Raw genomic sequence first — 17,654 nt, 5'->3', positions numbered from 1 at the left:
ACCCAGCCCCTGTGCCGAGTCCCATTAGGTCAAATGCATGTGATGCAAACAAAGCGTAGCCTACTAGGGATAATTATTGCTTGTGGCTTGTTCTGCTAGGTTTAACATCCTAAAGGAGAAGGTGTCTAGACTGGCTGTAAAACGAGCGGACGACTCGAGTCGGGCGAGGGACAACGTACCGGTAGCAGCGCTTTCCGACTTTGTTGTGGGTCCGCCCCATCCTAAACATGTGTGACTATAAATCCTTCACCAGGGACCAAGGGCCCACTGGCTTTATCTCAGCAGAAATGGGGTGCGTAGTCGCAATTCCCGTTTTTGTGGCAAAAATGTATTATTGAAGACTCAGAGGAGGTGCGCGAGAGAAGAAAAATACATTGCAGTTCAACAATATCAAAGCAGTAAATAAGCACGCAAAGAGCACATTAGTCCCATATATACAAAATATCCAAGAAATAAAGAAAGCCAAATGCAATTCAATATATAAAGCTCGAATTCTGGTTATCCCTAGCAGAGTCGCCATCTGTCACACCCCCTTTTTTTTCATAAATAAATTTGATTTGTTTTTATTTAAAAAGTGGTTTTTCCAATTAAAGTGACATTTTGAGAAGGGATTATTTATTTATTACGGAGTCGCCACTTGGAATTGAGTTTTGGTGTTCCAAGTCACCTTATTGAATCCCTAATCAAAAGGAAAGTTGAATCTTTATTTATTGGTCTGCGAAACAAAAGATCGGGTAAGGAATTCTGTTGACCGGGGAGAAGGTATTAGGCATTCCCCAAGTCCCGTGGTTCTAGCACAGTCGCTTTATCGGCTTATATCTGGCTAAAATTAATTCTTGGATAACATGTATTTATTAGTTATGCCTATGATTCGCTTAAATATTGTTGAACTTTTATTAATCTTAACTAAGACGTGTAGTTGCGATCTCAGCCTATCAGATTAAGTTAGTTTTTACCATTAGCACAACAACAGGCCACACATGTCCATATTTAAATAGTGACAAAATGGCCTACAGTGCTCAGGTTTGAAATATATAAACTGATTATTAGTTCAACATCTAGTTAAAGGAGAGATTTCAATCCACAGAAATCAAAAGGGAGCAATTAAGAGTCCTAGACAAGAATAAGAATCAAAACAAGTCATCACTTAGTCACTTAGGGTGTTTAAACTTCTTTTAAATTTATTTTCTTCCAATTAGAACACGAACACAGTTCATAATTTAAAACAAACTCCTAACAAGATTGTGTAAATAGATTTAGCAAGTCATGGATTAAAACTGAGATTATAAACAAGTTTAACTGCTAACCTTCCAAATCATATTGAAACATAACTACAGTCAAACATTAATATCAATGAACCATTTTGCTACTTATCTTAACTTATATATTAGCTTTATACAGAATAACATAGATAGGATTAAACCTTAGTTAAGATAAACAGAGTATTTTCCAAAGTCCACGTCAAATGAAGACTAATCACAAGGTAAATGTTTGATATCTAGATAGATTAGCTACTGTTTTAAACAAGGTTTAGCATGTTAACCCTCAATTCATCATAAATTAACCAGCAAAATTCATGAAGAAGCTCAAGTCATATATTTAAGAAAAGCACTAACTAGGATCAAGTCATACATGGGTTTAAAACTGGAAACATAACAACAATAATTTAGACCAATATAAAACAGTCCCTAATGACTATAAATCAAAATATTAGCACATAAATATTATTTAACTAACATAGCTAGTAACTAAGTTAACAAACACCATTAACTAGACAAAATTTAGTATTCAACTAATTACTTAATTTAAACTAGACAAAATCAGCTTAGAAAACATAATTAACTACATTAAGCGTAAATTAACACTTAACTAGCAAAGCATAATTAACAGAAAAATGCCATAAAAATAAAACAGATAGGAAATTACTTTTTTGATGCACGCCTAGAAGTGTAACATCCCGTAAATTCGAGTTAGGTGTGAATGTCTAAATATCTAGTGTTAAGATGATATTATACCTATATGAATTCATTCTTGATGAATTCGGGTGGAAGATGGTCGTTTTGAAGCGAAACCAACAATTGAATTTCTTAAGGGCTCTTAAATTCGCCTAAGTTTTGGTAGGTCTGTCTTTTTGTAGATTTTCATGAAAATGTGTTGTGAATTTGGAAAAGATTCCTTAATGAAAGTTGTAGATATTTGAAATATATTTCCAATGGTAGGTCGCCCAGCCCAAGCAAAGTTTTTTACCAAGAGTTATGATCATTTTACTGAACAAAGGTCAATTATCAAAAACGAAAAAAATGTGTTGGGCCCGCGTCGCGGACCCAGCACAGAAAGATCAGCTGCAGACCAAAATAAAAACGTGATCAGGTGCTGAACCCGCGACGCGGACTCAGCACGGATCGGGAGTTGTTTTCTGATTTCGAATTTCCTTTAATTCCTAATTCATTGTGTTATTTCCCGTTTCGTTTCAAATCAATATTTCTGAGGAAAAGAACCCTAGAAAAGTCTCTCTAACCCTAAGGTGAGTTCTCACTCAATATTGATCATTCCCACATCATATCCATCCCCTCTTAATAGCAAATCATCTCTCTAAAACCCTTAGTTCTTGTATATTCAAGAAGAGGAAGAAGAGAGGCGTGTGGGATTCCATCAAAAGGTAAGACTCTTGATTTTATGAGATTATTATTGTTGTTTGAACTAGTATAGAATGAAAAAATAGGTTAGGATCCACCAATGATTTCCATAAGCTTCAAGAACAAGATTTAAGGCTTGCGAAAAACCCTAGTTTTCGAAATTCCAAGAAAACTTCAAGAAACTATTCAAGTACTGGAGGTTAGAGTGAAGGGAACAATTGAGGGTCTCTTGTAGTGAATTTAGAATTATCGTACATGGAGGTTATATTCTTATTGGGTTTAAAGATCTGTACTATTTTGATGTTTAGTGGAAGAACTTTAGTTTAGGCTTGAAACTCGAAAACAACCGCTTGTGGAATAATGATTTAAGAGGATGATGTAGTATATTTAGGCTTTAATTTGTTATTTTCAATTTTGGCATGAGGTAAGTTAAGCTTGAATCATGTGCTGTTGAATTAGTCTTCTTGTCGGAGTCTATTGTTTAGATGATATATTGTGTGCTTCCTAGTCAAAGCATATACGTGTTGAGCCTTTTGAGTATCTAACTCTTGGGAAAGTGAGATGAAGGTAGAAACCCCTTTATTCGTTCTGAGACTTGAGCGTTCTAGTTGTTAGAAATCCCCGTGAGGGATTTGTTGTTCTTATTTGGGTAAAGATGTATTTTTATCTTTTCGGGGTCGTTTAGTACAAAGAAAGCTCTACTTCGTGATTTGGCAAACTATTACAGAAATATTGTAGGAAGTGGCTTCGTGAAATGGCTAACTCTTCAGGCCAAAGGAATAATCCATCTGATGTGAATTCTAACAACACACCTAATGCTCATGGTAATGGGGCTGGTAAAACGGTTGCTAACACCGCTAATAGGGGACAAGCTCGACTTTATGGTTTGACTCGTAGGGAGACGGCAGAAGATCCTGATGCTAGGGTCGCAGGTATTCTAACTATATGTTCACTTGAAGCGTATTCGCTGATCGATTAGAGCTTGACTCTTTCTTATACAACTCTGTGCTTTGTCCTTGATTATGGTAGGGAACCCAAACAATTTTTAAGACTATCTTTATACCCCTGCTATTGTCCTTGACATTCTCCTAGAATCTATAAGACTATGTGGTATAGTTAAGGATCGTAAGACTACTGCTGGTTCGATTGAATTTGAAATAACAAACTTGGATGTAATTTTGGGGGTAGACTGGCTTTCCAAGTGTTATGAAATTCTAGGTTGCCAATTAAAAATAGTTAAGCTTGTATTTCTAGATATACCTGTTTTGATTGGAGAAGTAATATTGTTAAATCTCGATGTAGACTACAGGTATGTGTTCAACCTTTCGGATTTATTTTCTTGTGAAAGTTCAGAGTGAAGCATAAATCTCACAATTGAGTTTAGGCTTGTATGATGTGTTCGTTATATGTTTAGTCGTATGTTATCTCTGAGGATGTTTCCCCTTTCTAGAAGAACTCTTGAAATTCTGAAATTTGAGGTTTAGTAAAGAATCCTAGGCCATGACTTTCATTCGGGGACGAATGATCTTAAGGGGGGGATAATTTAACATCCCGTATATTCGAGTTAGGTGTGAATGTCTAAAACTCTAGTGTTAAGATGATATTATACCAATATGAATCCATTTTTGATGAATTCGGGTGGAAGATGGTCGTTTTGAAGCAAAACCAGCAATTGAATTTCTTAAGGGCTCTTAAATTCGCCTATGTTTTGGTAGGTCTGTCTTCTGGTGGATTTTCATGAAAATGTGTTGTGAATTTGGAAAAACTTCCTTAATAAAAGTTGTAGATCTTTGAAATATCTTTCCAATGGTAGGTCGCCCAGCCCAAGAAAGTTTTTTACAAAGAGTTATGATTATTTTACTGAGCGAAGGTCAATTATAAAAAATGAAAAAAAATGTGCTGGGCCCGCATCGCGGACCCAGCACGGAAAAATCAGCTGCAGACCAAAATAAAAACGTGATTAGGTGCTAAATCCGCGACGCGAACTCAGCACAGATCGGGAGTTATTATCTGATTTTGAATTTCCTTTAAGTCCTAACTAATTGTATTATTTTCCGCTTCATTTCAAATCAATATTTCTGTGGAAAAGAACCCTAGAAAAGTCTCTCTAACCCTAAGGTGAGTTCTCACTCAATATTAATCATTCCCACATCATATCCATCCCCTCTTAATAGCAAATCATCTATCTAAAACCCTTAGTTCTTGTATATTCAAGAAGAGGAAGAAGAGAGGCGTGTGGGATTCCATCAAAAGGTAAGACTCTTGATTTTATGAGATTATTATTGTTGTTTGAACTAGTATAGAATGAACAAATAGGTTAGGATCCACCAATGATTTCCATAAGCTTCAAGAACAAGATTTAAGGCTTGCGAAAAACCCTAGTTTTCGAAATTCCAAGAAAACTACAAGAAACTATTCAAGTTCTAATCTTTATCATCTAAAACCATTATAGTGTCATTATTGAAACTTGGAAAGTGAGTTTTAGCGGGATTTGAGGTATGTCTAGATTTTCCCAAAAATCTTTTCTTCAAGTATGTCTATATTCCAAAAATTATCTTTTCAACTATGTCTACTTATGAAGTACGTTTAAATTGTGAAAGCATGAATTGTATTTGAGAATCCTTCCTTGATTGTTTGTATAAATTATAACTCTTGTTTGGTGGAACTTATTCTGGAATTAAAGATGATTTTTTTTAGACAAGGTCATGCGTGTGTAGGGTCAAGCCCGCATCGAACCTTATACGAACCATACTACTTTGTGAAACTCGCTTTTCCCATTATTGGATGATTGAACTTATTCTTCTAAAGGTTGGACCTTAAAATTGTTTTATTGTTGAATGGGTTTCTTGAACTTGAAATTGAATAAGAGGTTTGAATAAGATTCTAAATCGGTTATAACTTGAAATGCCTCTATTTTGAAATGATGACTTGAGAAGTGAGATTCGGCTCTAAGCCATGATTGATGATTCGGTAATATGCCATGATTTATATTTTGTTGTTGTTTAGGTTTGTATGGGCAAGCTGTGCTAATCCAGAGGACGATCCGCCGTTTGGATCCTAACGTATCGATACGAGTATTGCTGTGTCAGTCCAGAGGACGATTGACCTCCGTTACTTCCTAGCCCGGAGTGTCTATTGCTGTGCTAGTCCAGAGGACGATTAGCCTCCGTATCTTCCTAGACCGGAGTATCTATGGCTGTGCTAGTCTAGAGGACGATTAGCCTCCGTTGCTTCCTAGCCCGGAGTATCTATTGCTGTGCTAGTCCAGAGGACGATTAGCCTCCGTATTTTCCCAGACCAGAGTATCTATGGCTATGCTAGTCCAGAGGACGATTAGCCTCCGTTGCTTCCTAGCCCGGAGTATCTATTATTGTGCTAGTCCAGAGGACAATTAGCCTCCGTGGTTTCCTAACCCGGAGTATCGATTGACTGATCTACCTGTGAGTGGCTTGTTTCATACTTTGATTAGCCTGTGAATGGCTCTTTTCGTGTCTTGTTGCCTGTGAGTGGCTTGTGGTGATATTAAATTCGTAAGTGAAATACATGGAATGGTAAATGGTAAGGAGTTAAGTTAATGTGCCTTTCGTTGTTGGATTCTCTGATGACTCTTTAATGTTGCTGACTTACGTTATTCCCGGGTTTGAATTGTGATTTTCATTGATGTCATTTTATTGATTTTATTCATAATATCTTGTTTTGTTAACTATTGCCCCTTAGACACTCACTGAGTACGAAGTACTCAGACATACCATTGTTGTTTTTGATGGTATGTTAGGTAACGGAGAAGAGCAGGTTCTTGATACTCAAAACGCTGAAGAAGGACTTGTTGTTGCTGCTGACTTGATGAGCCCACATGTTCATTTGTGGGACACCCCTTATCATATTTATTTACTATTCTAGTTTTTTGGGCTGCGTCCTGATGTGTCAGACAAATTATTCCTTTATCTTAGAAGCTCCTTAGTATACATTCTTGTGGGTAGTTGTTGAGTTTTGTTTAACTATTGGGCGTTCATCACGATTTGATTAAGTTTTATGATATTAAAGACTTCCGCTGATTAATTCATATATCATGATTTGATTGTATTTATTTTATAAACTGTTGGAGGTGACTATTGAACCTGGCAGGTTCAAGTGTTGTTATTGCATCTTTTAGGTTCTTCCGATGTTGTTCATGACGTCGGATGCCGGTCACGTCTAGGGTGGGTTTTGGAGCGTGACAAGAAGAGATTTGGATTTGGAAGAACCTTTACTCCTCAAAAATCCCAACACTCAGCCACAACAATTAATTTAAAAAAAAAATTAAACTTAATGCGAACAATTAAAGGTTTTAAGCAAATAGCTAGAAACCTTAGGTATTTCGATTTGTTTGGGCAAGTGTTCTTTTTTTTTTTCCTAAAAATTGAGGTCCTATTTATAGAGTCCCAAATATAAGCAAACCCTAATTCTCATCCGGTGTGGGATTTCAAATTTCTTGAGAATTCTTCTCCTCAAATCCCAATCTAATGCCTAAGAATCGATTAATCAAGTAAATGAAGGGTTAGATTTGACTAGTAGTTGGTTAATCTGAGGGTTCTTCATGAACCAATTGAAATCCATAATTTCAAACAACTAAAAACAAAACCCATTAAAGAAAATCAGAACATTTGACCGTTTGAATTCAGAAAGCAAAAGAAAATAAAGAAAAGGGAAGTTTTAATACCGTGTTTGGTTGGATTAGGTGAGAAGTGGTGGAAGCATTTAATGCATTGCCACTCTCAATCACATAGACCTATAAAAGTATGGAGAGCCTGAGCTTTTTCCACTTTAGGCTATGATGACGAGGAAAGAGAGAAGAGGGAGCGTAAGGTGGCTAGGGTTTTTGAGGAGAAGAGAGGGAAATGAGAGATAGGGATGCGTTTGGATGAAAAATGGAATGGGTTGTGGGATATCACCTCTCTTAACACGGACATGGGCCGGGTCAAGTCCTATTTGCACTGGGCCTGGCCAACTGAAAAGGAAATAAAGATAAAACCCCAACTTATGCATGTGTTATATACATGGGTATACATGTATACTCGTGTATATTCATATATACATGGGCGGGGCAAACAAATGCAGATTTTAACAAACAACCCAAATTTAAAACGATGTCCACTAATTGGATATTTTAAAAATAAGACCCCATTTAAACTAGTAGGTAAAATTTAAAAGAAATAATAATAATAAAAATAAATAAGTTTCATCAAAAGACTTTAATTAAATTGAGCCATGAATTTGGCTAATTCAAAATTATTACCATAATTGGCTAATAACAAATTATTTCAATTGCAGCCGCTAAATGGCAATTTTCAAAATCAATTACAATTAAAACTTAATTGATTATGACAAAATTCTAATAAATTGACTAAATAAGAATTGGGGGGTAAAAATGGCTAATTTACTTAATTAAACATATTCCCATATTAAACAGAGTAAAATACTTTGCAAATTGATATTTTAACAATTTGGACAATTAAGTGAATAATTATGGAAAATTATCCTCTCTTCTTGGCTAATTTAGCAAAGTGTGATAACTGTAAAAATACTTAAATTAATTTATAATATTATAGAAATTATCTTATCAAACAAAATAGGCAAAAATATAGCCTCAATAAATTTTAAAAAAATATTTTGATCTTCTAAAAACATATTTCTCTCTGTTTAATATTTCAAGGACTTTGGCTAATTAAAGAAAATTATGGGAGGTCAAAAATTAGGTGTCAACAACTGCCCCTTCGGTGTTCGGGGATAGCGGGACCATCCTTGAGCAACGAAATTTGACTAACCTTTGTTTTTGCCTGACCCAACTTATATTTCCTCTCATTTTCAAGTAGTTTTCAAAATATATGGCCGGACCCCGGTTTATGGGTTTCCTACATTTCTTAGGTTTCATGAGAATTTAGGCCACTTGTAGTTCGACTCGATTATGACTTCTAAATGCAAATTTGAAGAAATCTCAGATTTTTCGGGTTATTAAACTGGTGGGTGAAAACTCTAGAACCCTAAATTCATGAAACCCTTATTGGAAATTATGGAATATGGTTTATACTGCTGTTTATATCATCTAGAGTTTTAGGTTATCACCTTCTGGGATGGGAATTTCGTAATCATTGTAAAAATTATATATTGAGACTTAGGGTTTCACTCAAATTAGGGGTTTTGCCTAAAACCTTATTTGTAGGGTCTAAAGTGATTATAAACCTTTAAATTGGAGGATTATGATTTTTGGTACTGAGGGTAGGATAAATTCACCCTTAACTTCTGGTTTCGCCCATTCGGATGGTTAGGGATATTTTGGGCACTATTGTCCCAAATGTGGATTTTGTTTGATTAGGGTCTGTTGCTTACTTAGCATTATGGTCTGTTGTTATTTACTAAAGTACCATCGTTCTGGGGCGTTTCGGAAATAGAAGGCTCGTGTAGAGTAATTCGTGGCTCCTGTTCTGCATTCGAGGTAGGTTACGACTTACTTTAGTTAGACTTTGATTAGTAAAACGTATGTATTGTATAGAATTGAATGGAGAAAGCATGATTAGGTCTTCGGACATGGTGTTTGGTTGGATATTATCTAGGTTGGTATGATTTATGATTGTGTGGACTTGTCGCCATTACCTTATGTACTGAACCTGAGGTGTATTCATTGTGATATGAGCAGGAAGGAGTCAATATATACTCTTCTTGTTGATTGAGATGGTTTACATATCCTTGCTGTTGTTGAGTGATTTGTCTGAGTTGTGTTATGACTTGTGGCATGGTGCTTTGTATTCACTGACCTTGATATTATTGGCTGATCACATGTTCCATATTGATTGTCGAATTAGAAATACGTTGAGATTCATATTTTGATAAGATAATGAGATTATTACGCTTGAATTAGATGTGTAATTGTGATAAGGCACGAATGAGATCTTGATTATGAATTGCTGATAGTAACGAAGTTATGCAAGATTTGATACAACTTATGGTGGTTATGATCTTCATAGCATATTCCTTTACATTCATTGCACTGATTCCTCATTCCTGCATTCATACATTCATACATGATGGAAATGGTCCGGAAATGATTGATGGATATGGCAACTATGAAAGGAAATGGAACATTTTGGTGACAAGACTTATTTATGTGGTGTGCTTGCTATACTTGGAAGAAAGAGGTGACATAGACTCTTTATGTTGACTGAGATGGTTTGTATGATTCATTCCATAGTTGAGCAGATTTATCTAAGTCCTGATATGGCTTATGGCATTGTGACCTGCATTTTCATCGGCATTTGATTTCATTGATTGATCACGCTTACTTTTGAGTTCATATTTCATCTCAGGGTTCTAGACTTGAACCATATTGGGATACTCATTCCTGCATACAATATATGTTTAAAAGGCACATCTGACGGGGGTGAGGATGTGGCTTATCTTCATATATATATATGACACATTTGACAGGGGATGAGGATATGGCTTAGTTATGGGCTCGTGATCCGAGGTCACTTCCGGAGTGAGTGGTACATGGAAACCATGGGTCCTCTACAGGTCATGACTATTGGGCAAACAATACCATTAGAATGTGTATATAGGTTTGAGGTATTTGGCCAGTGCATTGCATTGCACATCATTACATATTGTTGACACCTAATTTTTGACCTCCCATAAGTTATTTTAATCACTCGGGGTCCCCAGCTAATAAGTGAAGCCTTAAATGATTTTAATAAAGTGCCCAGATCAATAATTCTTCCTTTTAAATTAGCAAAAAGATTTTCATGCATCATGTATTATTTAGAGAATAATAAATATGTTCAAGATTTTTGGTTAAATTATTTTTAAAAGAGAAAAGAGAGAAAGAGGAAGAATTCTTGTTTAATCATTTAAAATTATTTTCAAACATTTTTTCCCTTTTATTTCACCTCTGAAATTTGGATAATTTAAATAGTTTAAGTAACTAATTATTTATCCCTTTTAACTCCTGATTTTTACAAAATAAGCATAATTGCCCTTTAATGATTTGATTAGGCTAGTTAATTAATTAAATGATAATTATTGCAAAACTGAGCCCCTTATTAGATATATATTTACCCTTTTTGATTTTTTGCCTTGGTCATAATTAATTTAATTATTCCTTCATTTAAATAAATTAGCTTATTTATAAAAGAAATTAGCCTGTTGGTATTTAATTTAAAATAGTATGTTTATCCTAATTTTCAAATTTGATTAAAAGGCCATAATTAATATAAATACATTGGGCCAATTAATTAGTGACATCTTTTCAGGTCCATCCACGACTTAACCGCGATTATTTTTTTTTTTTTTTTATTTTTTATTATTATTATTATTATTATTATTATTATTATTATTATTATTATTATTATTATAAAAATACGTAACAACCCGATTTTCCCCATGATTTAAATTCTCTTTAATTTTTTAAACTATAAATGGCTAGGATTTAAATATACTCAGCATATACACCAAATACACACACACACACACACACATATATATATGAAAAATATGTGTGTACATTTGGTGTATACACAAGAAGGGTTTTTTTTTTTAAAAATTTCGGCTGGACCGAGTCCAGCCCAATAGGACTGACCCGGCACAAGGCCTAACGGATAAGAGGAATACGGGGTCCCCCCCCCCCCCCCCCCCACGATACCCTTTCTTATCCCCTTCCATTTCCCCTCACCCTAACCCTAGCCGCCGCCTCATTTTCCTTTCGCTCTCATTCCAAAAATGACAATGTTGTAGAAAGCACAAGGCTTTTGCAGCCTTCGTACAACCCATTACATGATACAATTAATGGCTTAGTCTCGTTTTCATCTCCCTCACTCCAAACACGGTATAAGTCATTTTCACTTTAAATTTTTTCTTCAATTTTTTAGTCTAATATATGATTTCCTGCATTTGTTTATGATTCTCTTTTGTAGTATTCATTCAAATTTCATTGGTCAAGTACAAATGGGCCAGATCGAGTAGAACAATACTCAGATCTGGCCATGCATTATTAATTCTACCTAATTTCAACCATAGATCTTGTATACAGAGGCCATTGAATGGAAAAAATGTTAGTCCCGCATCGGTATTTTTGAGGTTCCTTCAATATTCATCATAGAAAAAGGTTGAAAAAAAGTTTTAACAAGTTAAAAAATCGAAAAAGCTAGAATTTGAAGTTAAGAACTTGAAATTTAAGCAAAAGTATAATTTTCGACTCAAAAAGTCTCCTTGTCGAGTTTGAGTCCCTCAGTTATAAAATTTTATTTATTTTGTCTTTCTCTTGTGGTTGAGTTCGATGGTGGAAGCACCAGGAGCTTCCGAATCCCTTTTTGACCAAAGGCTGCATTGTAAAAGGGTAATACCCCAACCCTTTTAGTTATTTTGCTATTTTTTTATAAGCTAATGATTGGTCTGTGTTGTTAAATGTTTTTGATTGATGGTCTTGTTGTGTGATTTTCTGCCTTAGCACTGTTTAAATGAATTTAGAATGAGTCCCTCTTAAACATGACATCCTGCTTATTTTATGTATTTAATCTAATATTTTGCTATTTGTTTGAGTTGAATGGTCCAGCTTAGTGCTAATCCTTTGCAAGAATATGTGAGACTGCTGGAAATTTGCAATGATTCATATTGAAATGGTTTTGAGGTTTGATAGAGGTCAACAGTGCACTCTTAATATATATATATATATATATATATATATATATATATATTGAAATAAGAGGTTTGCTTAGTTTAATTAGGGAACACATAGGGTATTGTAAGGCTGTTGGAATACTAATTTAGATTGTATGATTCCTTGGTAAGACTAATTTGTGTTAGGAGGTCCATATGACATGTTTAGAGGGTCACTATTTGATTACTTGCATCTTAATGTGATAACACCCATCTCCAATAGGGATTAATGACTTAAGCATATTCCTAATTGTGTCTAAGGACCTTTGTTTTGAACTTTGACCATGTCTATAACTATTATTAGCTGATCTGTGATGTTCTTCTTTTAAAAGTGAGACTGCCCTGCTCCTATCCTACTATGCTTTAGTAAGAATCACCTTAAAGCTATGCTTAAAGAATTTTGGTGCAAATGTGTTATGTCTTCCATGATTGATGCTGCATTGCTGAACAAGCACCATAGCTTGACCCTTTCCGTGATTTGTTCCTATTTTCTATTGGCTTGTTAAACTCTGTAGTGTGCAACAACTGTCTTTGGTAAATATAAAAATAAAAGGGGGAGGGGGGGGGGGGGGGATCAGGGACACAGGCAGATTAAGAATGCAATATTTCATTTTTAAAATAAAGAAGCCTTATGTTCTGTTCATAGATCAGTCTAGATTAATGCCTCATGTTAAAGAACAAGTCAAGTTTAAACAAGACTTACAGTTTAGGTATGCTTTGTTGGGAAATTAATGTGCTTGAAGTTCTTATTTGATTATGACCTCTGGATTAAGCTTGACTAAAGAAAATAACTAGCTTGTTGTTGACAATTTAAGTTCTAAATTAAGAAATACTGAGTGGAACCAGCCTTAATAACTAGTTATTATTAAGTTAAATTTTTGAATAGCAATCACAGATAGAATCATAATGGGAATAAGTTTAGAAAGGTACTAAATCAAAGCTGTTAGAGGAAGAGGGGGTTAGACTGATAATGAACCATTAGTTATTAGGGTGACATTACTTTGCAAGCCTAGTCTATTTCAGTGTTAAAACATGACTAGGTAAAAGGGAGGGAGGATAACACCACCTAGGCTAGATTGAACCTTGTGTACACTCATGAGAAGGGATCTGCCTAATGATTAGTTAGTAGGGGGGGGGGGGGGGTTGAATCAATTCTTTTGAGGAGGCTACCCTTCAGAACCTGAGTAGAAACCTAAACTGTTTGCCACATAGCCTTGCTTATAAGGGTACCATATTGTTCTTTACACCTACATTACAATCTAAGGATTTTATTTCATTTCTCAGTTGAGCTCTGTCTTCCCTGTTCCCTTTTCTTCCTTTTCTGTGAATCTTGTTGTGTCAAAGGCCTAAAGGTTTGATTATGCTTAAAAATTAAAGGGCCTCCACTGAGAATCAAGGTTGGTTCATGGCCATTTGGTTATTTGTTTACTTGAAATCCCTTTGTATCCTGCTTAGAGGTTCTGAATGTCTCAAGGGGAAAGTCAACACTGTGCTCTAGCCAATGAACGTGATCATGCTATATCCAAGATCAAATTGCCAACCTAGCCTGTATTGTTAATGTAACGACCCGTTTGGTCGTTATGGCCTTTTCAATATTTTCTCCCTTTCCTGAGCAGTAATTAGCTCATTTTTTACCCGAGTGAACCGTTGGCACGCTTCTCGAGGTGTCTAGATCGAGATTCGGGAAAATTTTGTGAAATATAGGCGTAAAGTGAAAAAGAGTTGACCCAAAGTTGACTCGGTCAATGAGAGATCCGTTGGGAATTCGAGGCCACCGGTGCATTCGTAGCATGTTTTAAATGTGTCTATGTGTATGGTATATGAGCAGATGGCCTCAGGAACTTGTCAAAAAATCGGATCAAATGGTGAAACTTGAAAAAAAATTCTGGTGTCTGATTTGCTGGTGTTCGCTGCAGCGACACCAGTACCGCTACAGCGGCACCGCTGGGGCGGTGATGGTGCCGCTGGAGCGGTGAAGAGCATTTGTGACTAGACCGCTGGGGCGGTCTGCTTGACCGTTTAAGCGGTACCGTTGGGGCGGTGTCTCGACCGCTGGAGCGGTCGACGAGCAATTTTATAAGTTTAAAACCTCGAAACCCTAGTCATTATTTCTATTCCAACTTGAGAGCTTTGTAGAGGAGAATTTGAGGGTTTCACGTGGTTTCTTCCCTAAGGTTACATTCCTACCTTATTATAGTTTTATTAACCTCTCTTAGTCATCTAGCATAATCTAGAATCCCTAGAATCTAATGGGTCTTTAAATAGGTTTCTTGAGTTGAGTTCTAAAATCAAATTGGCTTCCTAGTATATGAATAAACGATGTTAATGTTGCTATTTATGCTAGATAATGATATATCTAGGCTTGTTAACCAATAATCTTCCATGCTAGAGTTGAAATTCATGAATCAAAGTTAGGGTTCTTAGACCCAATTTGGGGGTTTTCATATAAATGATGATTTGAGAATTAATTGAATATTCCTGTGATTATAGTAAAGGTTTTGACCATTTGGTATTGAATTTGGTATTTTGACCATAAAATTCCCGTTTTACCCTTGAGTCCTGTTTTTCCTAAATTAAGGAGTGGGTTTTGACCCGAATAGAATATGCTCATTATGGGTATCATTATTCACGGTTTCTTACATAGAATTCATATCTGATAGAGTTTGATTGTTTGGAGACACTTCGAAAGACGAAACAAGATATGGGTTCGTGGCACTTGTTCGGCTGCCAGGTAGGTTATGGCTTCCCCTTTCGGTAGACTCCGGTTAGTTTCCCATATTCGTGTATTAGAAGGAACGGAGAATGCATGTGTATGAATTAGAGATTTGGGATGGAATCCTAGGATGGTATTGATGTGTGATTGTGTGTTCGGGCTTGTGGCCTGTAGATTTTGTAGGATGTATGAGGTGGCTTCGTACAAAATCTATGGATTTTATGTGACTTGAGAGTAGCGAACGAAACTTATTTTTATGACTAATGATGAACATTTCCCGTAATATGTGATTACTTTTGTTATGCCGTTAAAAGTGAATCTAGTGGATAAATGGGAAAATAAAATGTACCAAAGATCCTGATTGAGTCCAAAATGAGTTGTGACGAGGGATTTTGAGTGTATGGTGAGATTCGTGTTCTTAATTTAAGGAAGTGGAAAAAATGTATATTGATTGGTTGACCTGTAGTGTGTGGGACTAGCAACCCTGTTGTGTTGTGTTTGGCCATTCTAGTGTGTTGGCTTGATACCATGTGTAGTTGGTAGATATCGAATCCTGTTTTGTCGTCTAGATTGGGATAGATTTGAGATACCCACTGTTGGTGTTGTGATATGATATATTTTTGGCATACCCAGTGTTAGTATTGTGATATAGATACATTGTTGGCATACCCACCATTGGTATTCTGATATTGATGTATTGTTGGCATACCCCATTGTTGGTACTTGTGATGTTGAACTTGATTGTAATGATTGTCATATGCATTGCACGCATTCTTTCATATTCATGATGCATGGCCGATACCCGATGATGATTTGGTATCGTTGATTGAGCGAAACTGATATTTACCAAACTCTTTTACTTGAGTGATTGTGAAAAGGCCGATGTCCGAAAATCCATTCTGGAATTGTTGATTGGCGTACCCATTGCTGGTACTTGTGATATTGATATATTATTGGCTTACCATTGTTGGTATTGTGATATGGTACATTGTTGGCATGCCCCATTATTGGTACTTGTGATGTTGAACTTGATTGTAATGATTGACATATGCATTGCACGCATTCTTTCATATTCATGATGCATGGCTGATACTCGGTGATGATCCAGTATCGTTGATTGAGCGGAACTGATATTTGCCAAACTCTTTTGCTTGAGTGATTGTGAAAAGGCCAATGTCCGAAGATCCATTATGGAATCGTTGATTGGCGTACCCATTGCCGGTACTTGTGATATTGATATATTATTGGCATACCATTGTTGGTATTGTGATATGGTACATTGTTGGCGTACCCCATTGTTGGTACTTGTGATGTTGAACTTGATTGTAATGATTGACATATGCATTGCATGCATTCTTTCATATTCATGATGCATGGCTGATACCCGGTGATGATCCAGTATCGTTGATTGACCGGTACTGATATTTGCCAAACTCTTTTGCTTAAGTGATTGTGAAAAGGCCGATGTCCGAAGATCCATTCCTTAATCGTTGATTATATGAAACTAGTGTTTGACAAACTCTTTTACTTGAGTGATTGTGAGAAGGCCGATGTCCGAGGTTCAATTCCGAAATCGTTGATATACGCATTGCATACATTCTCTCATATTCATGATGCATGACTGATATCGGTGATGATCCCGTATCATTGATTGAGCGAAACTGATATTTTGATAAACTCTTTACTTGAGTGACTGTGAGGTGGCCGATGTCGGATGAGCTATTCCAGCATCGTTGTTGCATGGTCGATTCCGATGTTATTCCGGAATCGTTGTTAGTGCATGGACTCCGCGGGTCCCCCAGAGTGGTGCCGGTGAGACTCCCCCTATGAGAAATTAGCCAGGGTCCCGTCTGTCTATTGGGCAAAGATCCGGGTCGGGTGGCACTTAGACTTCGCGAGTCATACTGGGTTGTGCTACCGAGACGTCGATATTTCCATCCGATGTACATGTGTACACCTCATTTGCATGGCATGGCATTGCGTTCATACATCTAGCATTGCATTATGGCTTGTTTGAGATGATTTGGTGTTTACTTGTGATGAATGGATTCGAGTTGATTTATTCAGACTTGGCACATTTGGGATTAGATGCTTTACTTAGGCAATGACATGTACTTGGATCTGGATTTATTGATCGAACATGTTGAGGTATCCCACAGACCGTCCGTAAGATTAGTTATATGTTTGGTCTCTATGTTATGTAGGATAACGAGGTGTCTTAATGATGAGTTGACTACTAGACTGAAACAATCGATTTAATGATATGTGAGTTCCGAGACCATTGCGAGCTTGACCGGTGAATTATTTGAGTGAATTTAATGCTTAAGGGTATTGATATACAGTGTGTGGTAGATAGACGTATAACTTCATTGGGTTGTTATCCTGTTTATCTGTGAATTCTTTTACTGATATGTGTTATTAACCATTGTCGGCCTGTGATACTTACTCAGTACGCGTGGTTTGTACTGATATTCCACTTGCTACACCCTTTTTGGGGTGTAGATTGTTTCAGGTGATTGATCGAGGCATATGTGGAGATACGCAGTGCCTATCTGGAAAGCCTCCGTTCATTTCATTCTGGGATGGAGGTTGAGTTTTAGAATGTAGTGGTAATCTGAAGT

The 17,654-nt window shown here is 36.3% G+C and overlaps 1 pseudogene; it reads right to left on the bottom strand.

Annotated features, from left to right (window-relative positions):
* Nucleotides 1-17,654, bottom strand: part of LOC132607842 (uncharacterized) — a 56,314-nt pseudogene that overhangs the window by 2,951 nt on the left and 35,709 nt on the right.

Source organism: Lycium barbarum, chromosome 8, assembly GCF_019175385.1.
Source record: "Lycium barbarum isolate Lr01 chromosome 8, ASM1917538v2, whole genome shotgun sequence".
In the NCBI taxonomy this organism is placed as follows: domain Eukaryota; kingdom Viridiplantae; phylum Streptophyta; class Magnoliopsida; order Solanales; family Solanaceae; genus Lycium; species Lycium barbarum.
The sequence above is the reverse complement of the archived record's forward strand: the minus strand, read 5'-3'. Positions and strand labels throughout refer to the sequence as shown.